Source organism: Serinus canaria, chromosome 1 (genome assembly GCF_022539315.1).
Source record: "Serinus canaria isolate serCan28SL12 chromosome 1, serCan2020, whole genome shotgun sequence".
NCBI lineage: Eukaryota > Metazoa > Chordata > Aves > Passeriformes > Fringillidae > Serinus > Serinus canaria.
Genome location: NC_066313.1, coordinates 79991095 through 80005076, shown reverse-complemented (window position 1 = coordinate 80005076; position 13982 = coordinate 79991095). Strand labels below are relative to the sequence as shown.

The following is a 13982-nucleotide window of genomic DNA, read 5'->3' as shown; positions in this document are numbered from 1 at the left end:
CAATACTTTTTCTCAGCATCTTACAAATGATTTTCAGCCCTCCATGGTTCATGAGTAGAGTGTCACAGAAAAGATGATAAAAAATTTTTCCAACAATATATTAAATTATTTTTTTCTAAAGGCTAATGGGGCATGGAGGAGGAATGAAAATAATTACAAAAGGCTGTAGTGTTTGATTCTTTTCAAATAGTCTTCTAATACATCTCTGTTTTAATCAATACTTTCTTTTCTTTAGTTTTCAACAGCTTGCATCTTATTATTGTCACTTTGGTTTTTCTTGCAATCATTTACTCCAAAGCCCCAAGTATTCAGGCTGGAATCTCATCCATTTACTTTAGATACCTCACTGAGGCATCATTATCTCAATGAAATTTTAGGTGCTTAGCCCTGGAAGGGACAAGAGGAGCAATCTAATTCCTCAGCTTTGCTGTATGGGCAGAGGACACAAAGAGAGGCACTTCTGAAGACCTGCAGAAAATGACAGCTTTCTTTGAGGCACTTAGAGTGCCTCCTTCTTTCTACTGTCTGCAACTGAACTCCCAGTGCCAGTGGGCAAAGCCAGCCTGCAGCTAGAGCACTGATGTCCTCTTGGAAACTCATCTGAAACATTCCTACCACTCCATCAACACAGGATCCAGCCTCTTTATCCCTACTGCAGGACTGACGTTCATGAGATCACAGTGCTTCTGCCCACATTTTGCATAAAGATGCAAAAACTTGTAAGAAAGGAAGTGGGTGATGTTTTTAGAACCTAATTAAGCCCCGAGCTCCAACTTCCCATCAGAATGGCATAACCAGCAACCATTGGGTATGTGGATGGTAGGTGCTGCAGCTGAGTGCCCGTGCAGCCTGGAACACGAGGCACAGGGCCACATCAGAGAAGACAAAAGCAAACCCAAGGTTGGCCTAGCAGCCCAGATGCTCTCTGGTGCAGGGTGGAGAGTTACAAGGTTATGTTTTGCTTTTCTTGTCTGCTGTATGACACATCTTTTCCACATGTAAGTTTGCTCCTCTTGTTTTTCTTCTCTTGAGATGAGAACTGGAGCCAACAACTCCTCGTATCCCCACACATTAGGAGAGGTTGATCATTTCTGTTCAAGCAGGGTGGTGTAGTTGGGGTAGTCTGTCAGTGACACATCAGTCCCTCTCTAATGGTAAAATGCGCACTTGCACTCCTGTGCTTAGCTCAAGTCATGCTCTCAGCCTTATGCACCTATGTGGAAGCTGATGGCCCATGTCAGAAAAAGCCAGACATAATTCTGACTGCTGCTAATTTTTAGGCTTCTAAAGGGGATTTAAATGCCTGTCTTCCTAAGCTGGATTGTATTGGGACTTGAGGCAAGAGATAAGTGCCTATCTCCCCAGAACAGGATCTCCTTAACATGTGTGGGTGAATATAGTTAAATGCCTGAGGAGCTTTCAGGTTCAGTTGGGAGTTGCTCACAGTAATAGGCAGTGCTGGGAAACAGTCAGTTGGGATTACATCTGGAATTCATGGTAGGGGTTTTTTCACCTGCAGACAATTTTGACAGGCTGCCTTTTTTGTTTTGGTTTGGGTTTTTTTTGACAAATGCCTTTTTTTTCCCTTCCTCTATGCAAGAAGAGTAATTTTAGGTTCCCTCAAACTAGACGGCATCTTGCATAATATTAGGCACTTGAGCATAGCAGGCCTGTACAGAGCAGTAAGCTCTTAGGCAGCCTTCGTAGTAGCCTGAGAAGGGTCAGTTACTTAGAAAGAAACTTTCCCAAAGGGAGAAGTGTCTGGAAGCTTCACAGTCCAGGGACTGAGAGCAGGCTCCTCTGCTGTGGGCAGTCTGAAGGGACATACTTACTGTTCTTCAGTTACACTGGGGAAGATCGACAGTAGATTGTTCTAAGATCGACCTTCTGTGTAACAGAAACATGCTACAGCATTGCCCCATGAATGGGGATGGCTTTTGGTCCCTCTCAGCCTTTTTCAGGTGTTTCACTTTTCAAGAAAATGGTCTAATTGGGAAAAAAATTACCCTTGCCAGTGTGGCTATAAGGAGGTGACCCCCAGGAACACAGTAAAGGAAAGAAATCTGAGGGGTTTTATCCCAGCATTAAAGTTCACAGGAAAGAGGCAACAGTGTTCAAATCCACATTCCCTGAAGAATCTACGCTTTTTAGACTAGAGAAGATCAGGACAAAATATGGACTGATAAGTGCAGTTGAGTCTTGGAAAAGGGACAATTTCCCCTCTTCCACAAAATGCTCAAACCACTCAGCTATTATGCAAGAAGCATAGTGTGCTTATTGTTCCTGCTGAGCTGTTTGGTTTTTTTTTGTTTTTTTTTTAATCAATCATGTCTGCAACAACTGTTGTACTTGTGCATCTAAGTATTCAGTGTTTGTCACACTTTCAGGATCTATCTGATCTGAAAAGCCTGAAGCATGAGTAGTTTGGTCTGGTTTGCATTCCACTTCCCTCACATGCCTTCTCCATATCAGGTAAGTTCTGAGCATCCCCCCTGCCTCTCAGTCAAGACTCAGAGGCCAAAGATTTAGAAGAAGGTATGAAGAAAAAAAGCAATAACAAAAATAAAAATATTTTTAAAAAAATCTCCAAACATGTTTACCCACAAAACCTGCATGGAGACATAAGGCAGGTGAGCTGCTAACAAAAATACATAAGCTTTTCTTAAAAACTTCTATCATAAAACACTTAAAATACTACATATATTTAGAATTGAGCAGGGTTATTAACAGGCTTCACACTGTACATGGCAACTTGACTTGCCTGAAAGAAGAAGTCATATGGAAATTCTAGATGTAACCAGCATAATTTCAGCAGTGGAAATCAGTTCTTATGTAATTCCTGAATTTATTGGAAAATGTCTGTAAGTAGATTAACTGATTGATTAACATACATGAAGTTTCAAAACCACTTTGACAAAATCCTGTGCAAAAGGGATGATAAGCACACAGGGGATAAGAACCAGCATATATGTAGAACAGAAGAATAGAAACAAAACCCTGCAGAGAGTGAAACAACGGAATTGATTTTCGTCAGAAAATCACAGCAAAAGAAGAACAGGGTGTCAAGGTTCCATTGAATATCCAACTCTGGCTAATACATTCCTTAATGCCTCAGATAGGGTAAGGGAAAAGCTGTTGCATTATAATGGCATGGTGTTTCTGTTAGTCAGGACAGGAGAGGAGCAGAGGAATTTCAGACATTTAAACAAGCAGAGTGTTCTGGCAATATTCCAAGACCAAGAAAATAATTCTATTAAATAGAAAAAAGATTAATTATGCCCACTATAGAAATGGCTTTGTTGACAGTTCATTTGTGTTAAAAAATATCCAGTGTCAATAATTGCCATGTGATTATTTCAGTGTTTGTATAGGGATGTCTGCAAGCACTTGTGGAATTCCCTAAGTAACACTGCCCAACCCATAGCTAAGAGTATTTTGTTAGGGTTCAGCAAATGGACAGAAAGGTTATTATGCTGCAAAGCAAGAGTTTTCCATGACACCCAGGTCTGCCATGTGTCTTTGATCTCTTCCTTAGCAATACTGTAAGACAAACACATCTTTCATCAAAAGTGTGCCTAGCACCATTCTAATATGAAGGAAATAATAAAGCAGAATCACCACTCAAAAACTGGCCATTGTGAGCTGATCTGCACCTGTATTTTTGTTGCATCTGCTTGCAAAAATACTTGAATGCCACATAAAATAGTATTGCTCAAGGCAAGGTTTGTGGGGAGAACGTAGCAGACCAGCTTTCAGGTACATGTAATCCTGCCCATCCCGTTACCCAAACAGGACTATCACAGCACTGCTACTGTTGGTATTGAAGGTTTGAAAGCAGAGTGCACTGGTCTCATCTGTGCTGCTTGTGGGCACTTCCCTGAAGACTACACTCACTGCTGTTGCAGCTGGTCAGTCAGCTTCAGGAAGCAGTGGGATTGAATCCTTTGAGGACATGAGAGTCTTGGTTTTGGTCATATCAGCTATAGATAAGCAGGTGACTCCATGCCACAAAGCAAGGTGTCCTCCCACTGATAATAGATGGGTGACCAGGTCAAGGAAGCTGAGAGATGGAGTTTGAATGTCAAGATCTTCAGAGTTGGACAGAATTAGCCAAAGAGGCAAGGACTGTGCTCCATGCACATGCATGTGAGGTTGGGGCTGTGACTGATGTTTTAGACAGTCAGTGGAGGCACCTGCTGCTGCCAGAATAGGGCAATTCTTACCTTTTGTGAGTTTTTCATACAGCTTGAAGTTACCCCAGTCTGTCTATGTGTGCCTCACTTCAGTATGAAGATACTTTTCCATGTGTATTCCTGTTTCAACAATTGACTTCAACAATTGACAATTGATTTCTTAGATTGTATTCTTACATGTTGTCTTTAGGACCCACACTGCTTTTGCATTTGGCTCCTTGGGGACAGATTCTGACCCCAGTGCTCCCCCAAGAAGGGGAAAAGCATCTCTTGTTTCTGTTGATGTTTTTAAAGACTGACTGGGTGTTTCCATCTGCCTGTCTCTAAGACAGTGGCATATGAGAGAGCAAATGCAGTGATGGGTAAAGAGATGTGTAAAACAAGCTGGAGGGAAGATCAGGCCAAAACATGATGCAAAGGAAGACATGCAGGTGACAGAAGATAGGAACTGTGAGAAAGCATAGAGGTTGGTTCACTTTGGTTTAACTTTGCTAAAAAATGTTCCAGCTCACTGCTGACTGAGATCATGTCATGCAGTGGGAAGGATGAAGATGGGCAGCCTTCTGATCCATAGGGTGAGGATGTTTGAAAGCAAGTGGAGCTGAAAAGCCTGGTGCAGTAAAATCATCTATCTTGTAGCAGTGGTGGGGTGAGGGGCAGCTGCCCCTCCCTGACCCCTGGCAGAGGTATGCTGAGAGATGAAAACACAAACATGTCCCGAGCTGCGACATGTGCAGGGCCCGATGTTATCTTTCTCCCTTCTATATCAAATACACTGGGGGTTATTGAGAGTAGGAAATGGTCTGGCAGTTCTTTAAGCCCACTTTCCCCTTCTTTTTATCCCTTCCCTCTGGCACAGAGGCTTTGCACTTCTCTTTGTCAATGGGTCCTGTCTCCCTAATCTCCCTAGACACTTATTACTGCTGCGGCTTGTTCCTCTAACCCTTTCAGCAATCTCTGCACTGTTACTTCTTGTCCTGGGACAGCCAATGCTCTCTCCCATTTTTCCCAATTCCATCTCACTTTACTTTCTAATCACCCAGACAAACCTGTCTCTCTATCTGCCTGCAATCACTGGATTCTCTGTTCTCTTGATCACACCTGCCTGTCAGTTGTCCAAAAAGATTACATATGCCTTGAATTTTCCACTTTAATAACTGAATGATTGCAGTGTTATATAACTTGTTTATGTTTGGCTCGTGCAGTGCTGGTTTGGGCTTCGGCTATTCTATAGCATTACATTAATTTACCAAACACAGAGGAACTGTGTGAAAAGCTCACATGGCCAAGAAATTACAGACTCAACATTTTAAATTTGAAGGGAAAAGTTAAACAAAAGAATAAATAACTCCTGCTATTCTTGAGGACAAATTCACATATGGCATAGACAAGGTAAGAGGAGACATTTGATGGCTGAGGAGACATTTCTCATTCCTTGTCCTTGGGATGATCCAAGTCTCGGTAAACACTGAGCTTTATTTTTTATTCTTCATCTCATTTTTCTCAGCATAAAAGCAAATCAAAGTGTGATCAATGCTGAATTGCCTTAAGAACAACTGCAGAGAAGATTCAGCAGGGTTTACACCTTGCACTTTCTCCAATATTTGTCTGTGAGGAAGTGCCAAATGTTCCAGAATTGTAGTTTGACCCCCTAGAATGTATGTCCTAGAAATTATCAAAGAAAATTCATTCTGCTTATAAAAATAATTTAAAGGATGGAAAAAGCCAAAGGCTCATCCTGACAGCTGTTAAGAACACATTTTCAGTTTTGATTGATCACTGGAACATGCTCCCCAGGGAAGTAGTCATGGCATCAAGCCTGCCAGAGTTCAGGGAGCATGTGGACAATGCTCTTAGTCACATGGTTTATTTTTGGGCAGTCCTGCGAGGAGCAGGGACCTGCAATCAATAATACTTTCAGGCCCTTCCAACTTGAAATATTTTATGATTCTATGTCTGATTCCAATTTTATATATGATATTAGTCTTCATATTTTTTAGAGGTCATAAACTATTTTGATTATATGTAATCCATTACTTATGATAATTTAATTTTAAAGTCTATTAAGATGGCAGTTTAATTCAACATCATCATCACATCTCAGTCTGCTGAGACAGTACAGAATGAAACATTGGCCATTTTTTAAAATCTCTCACTAGATATTCTCAAATATGTAACCAAGTGGGTAATTCTTAGTCCTCTGGCTTCCCTAAGAGCTGAAATTGCTTGAGCCTGATAGATGAAATTCAGATTCCCATGAAGTGCACTTGTTAGAAATGATGCATTTCAGATTCTGGATTAGTCTTGGTTTCATATTACTTTCTAATCTGCTGCTGTTTCAGTAATATCAGCCATTTACATTCAGTATTTAATGACAATAAGCCTAACCTAAAGGACTCAGCTATTGCTGCTTGTATATATGTTAAATTCTTAGTGTCTGAGTTTGGGGATTTTTTATGTGTGTTTGTACGTTTAAAAGCATGTATTTAAGTACCACCATTGTATTATAAAATGACATGGGTATTTTACATGTATAAGAAGCTTTTAAAACAGTTTTACAACAAGAATTTTTTCATCAAGTAAAAGGCCTTAATCCAAACCAACCAACAATTAAAGAGATGACTTGCAATCTATAAACCTACTTCTTAAAACCAGGCTATTTGTTTTCTAGAAACTTGCAAAAATACCATCACCCAGTCAGAACTGTCACTCTAACTGTTAATTGATAAGTATAGGATAAGCTGCTTTAGCAATACAGAGCATTTTATTCCATAATCCCAGCTAGAAGATGTTTTCCCTACCCCCTGACTTCACTTCAAAGCAGATTTATCTGAAGTCTAGATTACTAAAGTGAGTTTAGACTACTTTAGTAATAAAAAAATGTATATACATATACATTGTAAATTATGTGCACATTTATGCGTACAGAGAGTAAAATAACATTTTCAAATTGTATTAAGCCTGTGGAAGGTGGATGGCATTTTCTGTACCCAGGAGTGAATAGAGAAGTGTTTAAAGGTGTTGGTTTATGCTGAAACTTCTTTACTCAAAAGAGTAGGGATTTTTGTATATAAATCACATTACAGCATTGTTACTACTTTGAATGAAGGAGTTGTATTGGTTATAACACTGACTAGCTACAAAAAAACTAGTGATGGAGTCCAAATTCTCCTGATAGTCATATAGTGAAGATGCAAGCCATAGCAAACAAGTTTTTATCCATCAAAAGTATAACTCCAGAAGCCTTTACTACTGTTTCAGATTAAAGCAGAAGCAACAAAAACCATACCTTATGTACAGGATGAATGGCTTTATGCTCATAGTTTCAATAGCTGGGTTTCTAATTGCAAAACCAAGGGGGTTTCCTGCAACTTGCATGTTGGGTCTTGCACCTATTTCACTTCTGGCCAGCTTGCCTTTTATTGGGGTTTTGCTTCTTAATTATGAGACTATTAACAGCCAATTCACTATGTTTTAGTTGGTTTATTAGGTTGTTTTTGATTTTTTTCTCAAGGAGAAGCCAAAATTTCATATCTGGCTTCCCTTGCTTTTTGTTTGTCATGACATCAATTACGCCCTTGTTTTGCAACAAACTGTTTACAATATGTCATTAATAGCAGTCAAGGATCTGGTTCTGTCTTTCTTGTTGTTGAACTGATAGGGAGAGTATGAAGTGAACTGCTTCATCAAAATACAGTTTTTTTACAGAAAAGTGCACAAATTTGCCCGTAATCAGACTCAAAAAAATGGCCTCTTTTTTACCTGCAAGTTGATTTTTTTTCTCTATTTAATTATTAACTGTTCCTGCTGCTAACCAAAAAAGTTAGTTTAAATCATGATATTATGAAAAAAAATTTTACTCAACTTCAGAAATGCACATGGAAGAATGCATGATCTGCAGTTCAGGGACAGGATCAGGCACTGAAGAGCCACACTGGATGAGATGGAAAATCAGCACAGATTTGTATATATCTGTTACAGCAGCCTGGATCAGGTATCTCAGAGGAAGTTTAAAATCTTCTCAGCAAACAACCTCCAACGTGGTAATCTACTTTCCTTCTCTACCTGTCATACTGCTATTTAGTAATGGTTGTTATGCTAAGATTCTGAAGATTTTATTTCCTTTTTTTTTCTTCCTGTTTCCGTATGTCTCTTTATATGTATTTGATATGTAGGTGATCCTCAAAAATATTTTTCAGTTTTATTGTCTCTTCTAGGTCTGCTGCATTTTATTTATATGATTATATATATATAATATATATATCACAAAATATTTTAATATTTTAGAATTTACCACCTTCTGATTTCATTGCATAGCCCTTTACTTTTGTACAAGGCAGGAAAGAAAAATTCTCAGTCTATCTTTAAACAATTTATTTCATAAACTGCTTTTTTGTCTTACTCATTTCCTGTTTACTGTAAAAGGTCTTCTCTGTCTCTTCAGAGGGAATTCACAATTCAACACAATCTGTCAACTTCTTTTTAGACATCCCCTGTTCAAACTGTACAATGGAGTGTATACTGTAACTGAGACTATAACATGGAAAGAGGTGTTGATATAAAGAGTATTTCATATATCTATAGAGCAAAACTGCAAGTGTAAACTAGGCAGAGACTAAGGGATGAGTAATAAGTGAACCACCGACAAGGGATGTTCTTGTTAAGGCCTGCAGAGAATCAGCTAGTCATGCCAGGCTGCTGTCTACCCTATTTTGAACTGCAAGGTCACATGAAAATACAGATGACAACTGCTCTGGATGTTTTCCTAAAATTCTGCTCCCGGGCTCCCATGGTGTCTCCAGCACTGATGCACCTCATTACAGCCATGCAGCCTGGCATTAGAGGGTGAAATCTCTTCACATGCTGGGAGTGATGAGATCAGTACCGACGATGAAGATGAGCCAGGATATCTGATGCTGCAAAATGCCTTTGAGAGCATCTGCCCTCTCATCAGCACACACAACTGCTCTCCATCTGTGCCATTCTCCATCCTCTGGGGCTGCATCACCCCTTCACCAATTAGGCCATTATGCTGCTGAGGACAATTTGTAAGTAATATTTTTGGTGCACCTTGTTTTTCCAATTACATTTGTTTGCCACTTAAAAGGAAAAGAGAGAGTGAGAAAAGAAAGGAAAAAAAGTATTTGCACTGAGTTCTTGAAACAGTTTAAATAGAAGGCTTGGTCTCAACTTTTCCTCTTTAATTATCTGCTTCTGCTACTTGGAATTTTCAGGGCTGTTTGAGCCCTGTAATAACTTGTGTGATTTATAGTTATAATGATTTATTCCTGCTGGGGGGGGGGAAACCATGCTGATTGCTTCTCTCTTGTTTTTGCTGTGTCATTCCCTATGCTCACAGTATGTATTGCAATGGGTTTTCTAAAAAGACAAAAAACTCCAATCAATATCATTTTCTAAAAGCAAACACTTGATGAACACATTGATACACAAGCTGCTAACTATATCATACGTGAAAATAAACACACCTGTTGAGTGTATGCATAGATGCTTCAGGTTTTTTCCCAGGGGAAAAAAAACGTTATTTTCCATATGTCAAGAATCTGATGTGTTCCCTGCTATTTTCTTGCTTATACAGACCAATCTACTGCAATCTAGTATCTTTGGGCTTTTTACTATGCCCTAGACTGATAGTTTCAAAGATTTTCCCTTAATAACTTCAAGCCATTTTTCTGATCATTGCACTGGATGATGGGCCCACTTAGTACCCATACTTAAGCTTGGTTGTTGGTTGGGTGTTTTTTGCTCCCAGACCAACCAGTTTGCATTTATACAAACTGCAATGATTCCAGTAGAAAATAAAAACGACCGAATGTGATTTTATGTGGCTAGTTTGTGTCCTTTGACTGAAATTCACCCACACCTTTAGAGAGGGACAAGAAGTACATAATTTTGAGTGCTCAGGAGGTGGTTTTTGGTGCATTAAGGCCCCCTGCACAAAAGGGAACTTTGCTCTTCTTTCAGTATTAGCACTGTGCCTGCAAATAGAAATCATATTACCTTCAATTGCATTTACTATGTATCAGTGTCAGACTACTCAGGTTTGTTCTCTCTCAGGTTTGTTCTGCATTTACAAGAGGAGGGCAGGTTTCACTACCCAGAAGATACATTTCTTGATAACTTGTAGCCACCAGTAAAAAACTAACATAAATTATTGGTAACTAAAAACCACATGCATTTGAAGTGTGGAATGATTTTATCACCTCTGTCCAGTGTCTCCAGAAATTATCATTGGTGATGATAGGAAATATTTGTTTCAGGGGAAAACAAACGAGCAGGTAGAGATGGTGAACACCAGCTCTACACTCTGCTGCACATTAACTTGTTTTCTTGTCTAGGAATCACTCCACAGATTGACTAGTTTTATTTACCAGCCCTCCTAGACAGAGTTTGAAAATGAGAAAAAAGTGTGTTACATTTATTTATTATATTGTTTTCTTCCTTCAGTCCAATCTCTGCAAAGCTTCTGTTTATTTTTCTTTGTTGCCTTGTACCTGCACTTGCAGCTTGAGGCTGCTGCCTCTGACCTTTCTACAGAGAAGCCCAAACCCACGCTCTCATGTCTCACTGCTGTGACTCTTCTGAGGATCTGGCTGTTGAGGGAGGAGGGTCACTACCCGAATACCAAGCACTCCCAGTTGCCACCCGGTTCCAGCAGTCTTGTAAGCTGAAGAAATCCTCCTGTATTTTGTGATGTATTTGCAAAATCTTAGGCTTTGCCTATTTTTCAGTGTCCTTTTTTATTTGCCTATGGAATAAACCAATTGAAAATATTCAAATTAAGAAATAAGACCTGTTGTGAGCCTAGAAAGAAATGTATCTGTTAAGATCAGTAACAATTACATGACAAAACCTCTATGGACAAATTAGTAGAGTCAGCAAACAAACACTGGTTTTCAAACAGAGATTTCTTTTTTTGGAATTATTTTTCCCCCTCTGATAATGTGCCAGCTCCTCAAGCATATTTCTTCACCTCCTAATATTTTGAAAGGCACAGTCACTGTCTCCTGCATCTTTAGCACCCACCAATTCCAATCAAAATATCAGCAATGAAGATGGATATCCCTGTCAGGCATGACTTCATCTCGTAGTAGAGTAAGGAAGGCAAAGCCAGTATCATAAATCACTTTCCTTCAAGGGTATAGTCAAGTGACATGAGAAGTTAAAGGTTTAAAATAAAGTTTCAACTTCACCTGTCACTTTCTCTGTCACAGAATGACAAAATCCCAGGGGACACAGCCCAGCTTGAGGAAGGAGAAAGAGGCTGCATGGTCTTATAGTCCATATTGCCAGCTATCTCCAGGACTAGTGCTAGTCATGGTCCTTGGAAATGTTCAATGTGATTCTATGTTTCTATGGCCAGGAAAAGCCAATTTGCAGCTGTTAGTATCTTTTCAACAGTTATATAAATTCCTTAGCCTGAGAATTTTCTCTGATAATGCATGAAGGGCAAGAATCAAAGCCCAGCAAGTCCATGGATCACATCTCAGTAGGCTTTGATTCTCTTTGGACATGACACCCAGCTGCAAAATGAAAGGGGAGAGCTGCACAGAATATTCAAGAATACTATAGAAAGGAGGATAGGGAGGGAGGGCTGGCTGGAAATACCCAGCACTTTTTCAGGTCTGTAAAAACAGATGACAAACAAAAAATAAAGCAGCTGCCAGAATGACCTTCCAACCCAAAATGTTTCCCTGCATCAGTCCTAACAAAAAGGACTTGTAGTAGGTCTCCAGTAGTCTCTTTGAGCAAGCCAAAAACCAATTCTTCATCTTCTAAATCCATGGGGGCTTTTTCAGCCTTAAGAATGGCCAGTGTGCTTTTGGGGTTGGTTTCCCAACAGTGGAAAGAAACCAGTGATTACTGAAATTTAAACTGTAAATGCTGTAGAAAATCTGTTATCCAAACTGTGACTCTTCTGCTTTATTACTAATCACTGCAACACTGCCTTTGAGTCTCAAATTTATTTACTGACCAAAAGGCCTCTGTAATTAAGCCATGATTTTGCTCCAGCAGGTGACCCTAGGTTAAAAAAAGAAAAAAAAAAGAAAAAAAAAAAAAAAAAAAAAAAAAAAAAAAAAGGGAAATAAAGGCATCACATGATTCCACATAACTGCAAATGATATCTTCAACTAACCTCATACAACATCATGAATTGTCAGTGAGATTGCAGGGATCTGGAAGGTGGATTTGGACTGCAGAACCATAAATCCTATGGGACAGCAGCTAGAAAAACACCAGTCAACTTGCACAGCCCAAGCCAAGCTGCAGAGCTGATAGGTACAGCTAAATCATGCTGTAAATGTATAAAGTGAAAATATGTTCCAGATGGTGTGTTCTTCCCCTTAAATCCTCTCAGGTCTCACCTGGGGATATGAGTATCTCTAGACACAGTCATAAAAAAAGAGGCAATACCTAAGAAAAGAAGTCTAGTAAACAAAAAAAAAAAAAAAAATGAGACATACTTGTGTGGTTTACTGGAAAAATCCTAAACTTTGCATATGTATTTTTCTTTGGTTATCAATAGCCTATTCTTCTCTAATTTCATAACCTAAGCAAGAAGGGAACAAATCAAACAAATGTTGTCATAAAAAGTCAAAGACATTTTATGCTTTGCTAAGAGCCCATTGCTGAAATGTCTGATGTTAGAAACAATAGAGTAAAAGATTTAAATGACTAACAGCTATTTTAGAATAAATGTGTCTTGCAAAAGTTGCATACACAGTGAGAAAATAAAAATTAGGGAAAATTGCTCAAATAAAAAGCATAAAATGTGAATTTCATTAGATTACAACATGTAGGCCAGCATATTTTATCTGCTATTGCTCTATTTGGCTTAAAACCCAGAAGTATTTAGGATAATTATAATTACTACCAGTAAGAATTTCCATGGTTGGGGAAACATTAATATTTCAACATTGGTTTTCATGCTGAATCAAAATTTTAAAAAATCAAATTCTTCTCAGTGAAAAATTCTAAAAATTATGATTTTTAGGTATTCCATATAGATACTGTCAAAACACTGCCCTAGGTTTGTTAGTATCTGCAGCATTTAGTAGAAACATAGCATTTAATTCATTATTCCAATACAATTACAAAGTAAACATGAAAGGAGTGGGAAAATTTAACTCTTTCAACTCACAAAACAGAGTATTTTGATGTTGAACAAGAACGTTGTGGAGGAGATTTTAATCACTGTGGGAATGTCTGCATGCTAGCTAAGTTTTGACACCTTCCAGTTCCACTTCTCTTTGACAATATCCTGATCATGAAGTCTGTCTTTCCTTCTTGTTTCCTTCCTTCCTTTCATTTTTTTCTTATATGATGATAAAACATTAAATATGATAATGATAAAGCAATTTTACTAGTATATGTGAAATTTTTTTTTCAATTTATTTTTCTTTCAATGCCTATAAGGAAACCTGCACATCTTAGGACTAATGTGAAAAACTGAATCCTCATAGGATGCACATTAGGCAAGGCAAGTAAGCAGATAAAATGATGGACAAAGAGAGATGTGCATTTCAGAGGAGAGCTACTTTTAGAAGCAGTGTAGCCCTGGGTTTTAGACTGGGTTTCAGAATGTCATGCTTCTGGAAAAACAGCTCAATGCATCAGTTCACAGAAGAGATTGGCCAGCTAAAGTGCTGTGCATAACCTCAACTTTTATGTCTATTTCTGACCACAAAATTGATGTCTGTGGGAGTGCAGGTACACCTGCAGTAGTCTGCTAATTCAGATCAAGGCACACTCTTCTTGAGGCAGCTCCTG

At 38.8% G+C, this 13982-nt stretch overlaps 1 protein-coding gene and 1 long non-coding RNA gene across 2 annotated transcripts in view; one reads left to right on the top strand and one right to left on the bottom strand.

The window, feature by feature from the left end:
* ZBED1 (zinc finger BED-type containing 1) overlaps positions 1–13982 on the bottom strand; it is a 54426-nt gene that overhangs the window by 13598 nt on the left and 26846 nt on the right. The gene's annotated exons all lie outside the window — the stretch shown is intronic.
* LOC127059332 (uncharacterized) lies at positions 49–13167 on the top strand. The gene is made up of 3 exons (XR_007777029.1): positions 49–998; positions 2388–8236; positions 8638–13167. It is a non-coding gene; the product is annotated as an uncharacterized LOC127059332 (long non-coding RNA).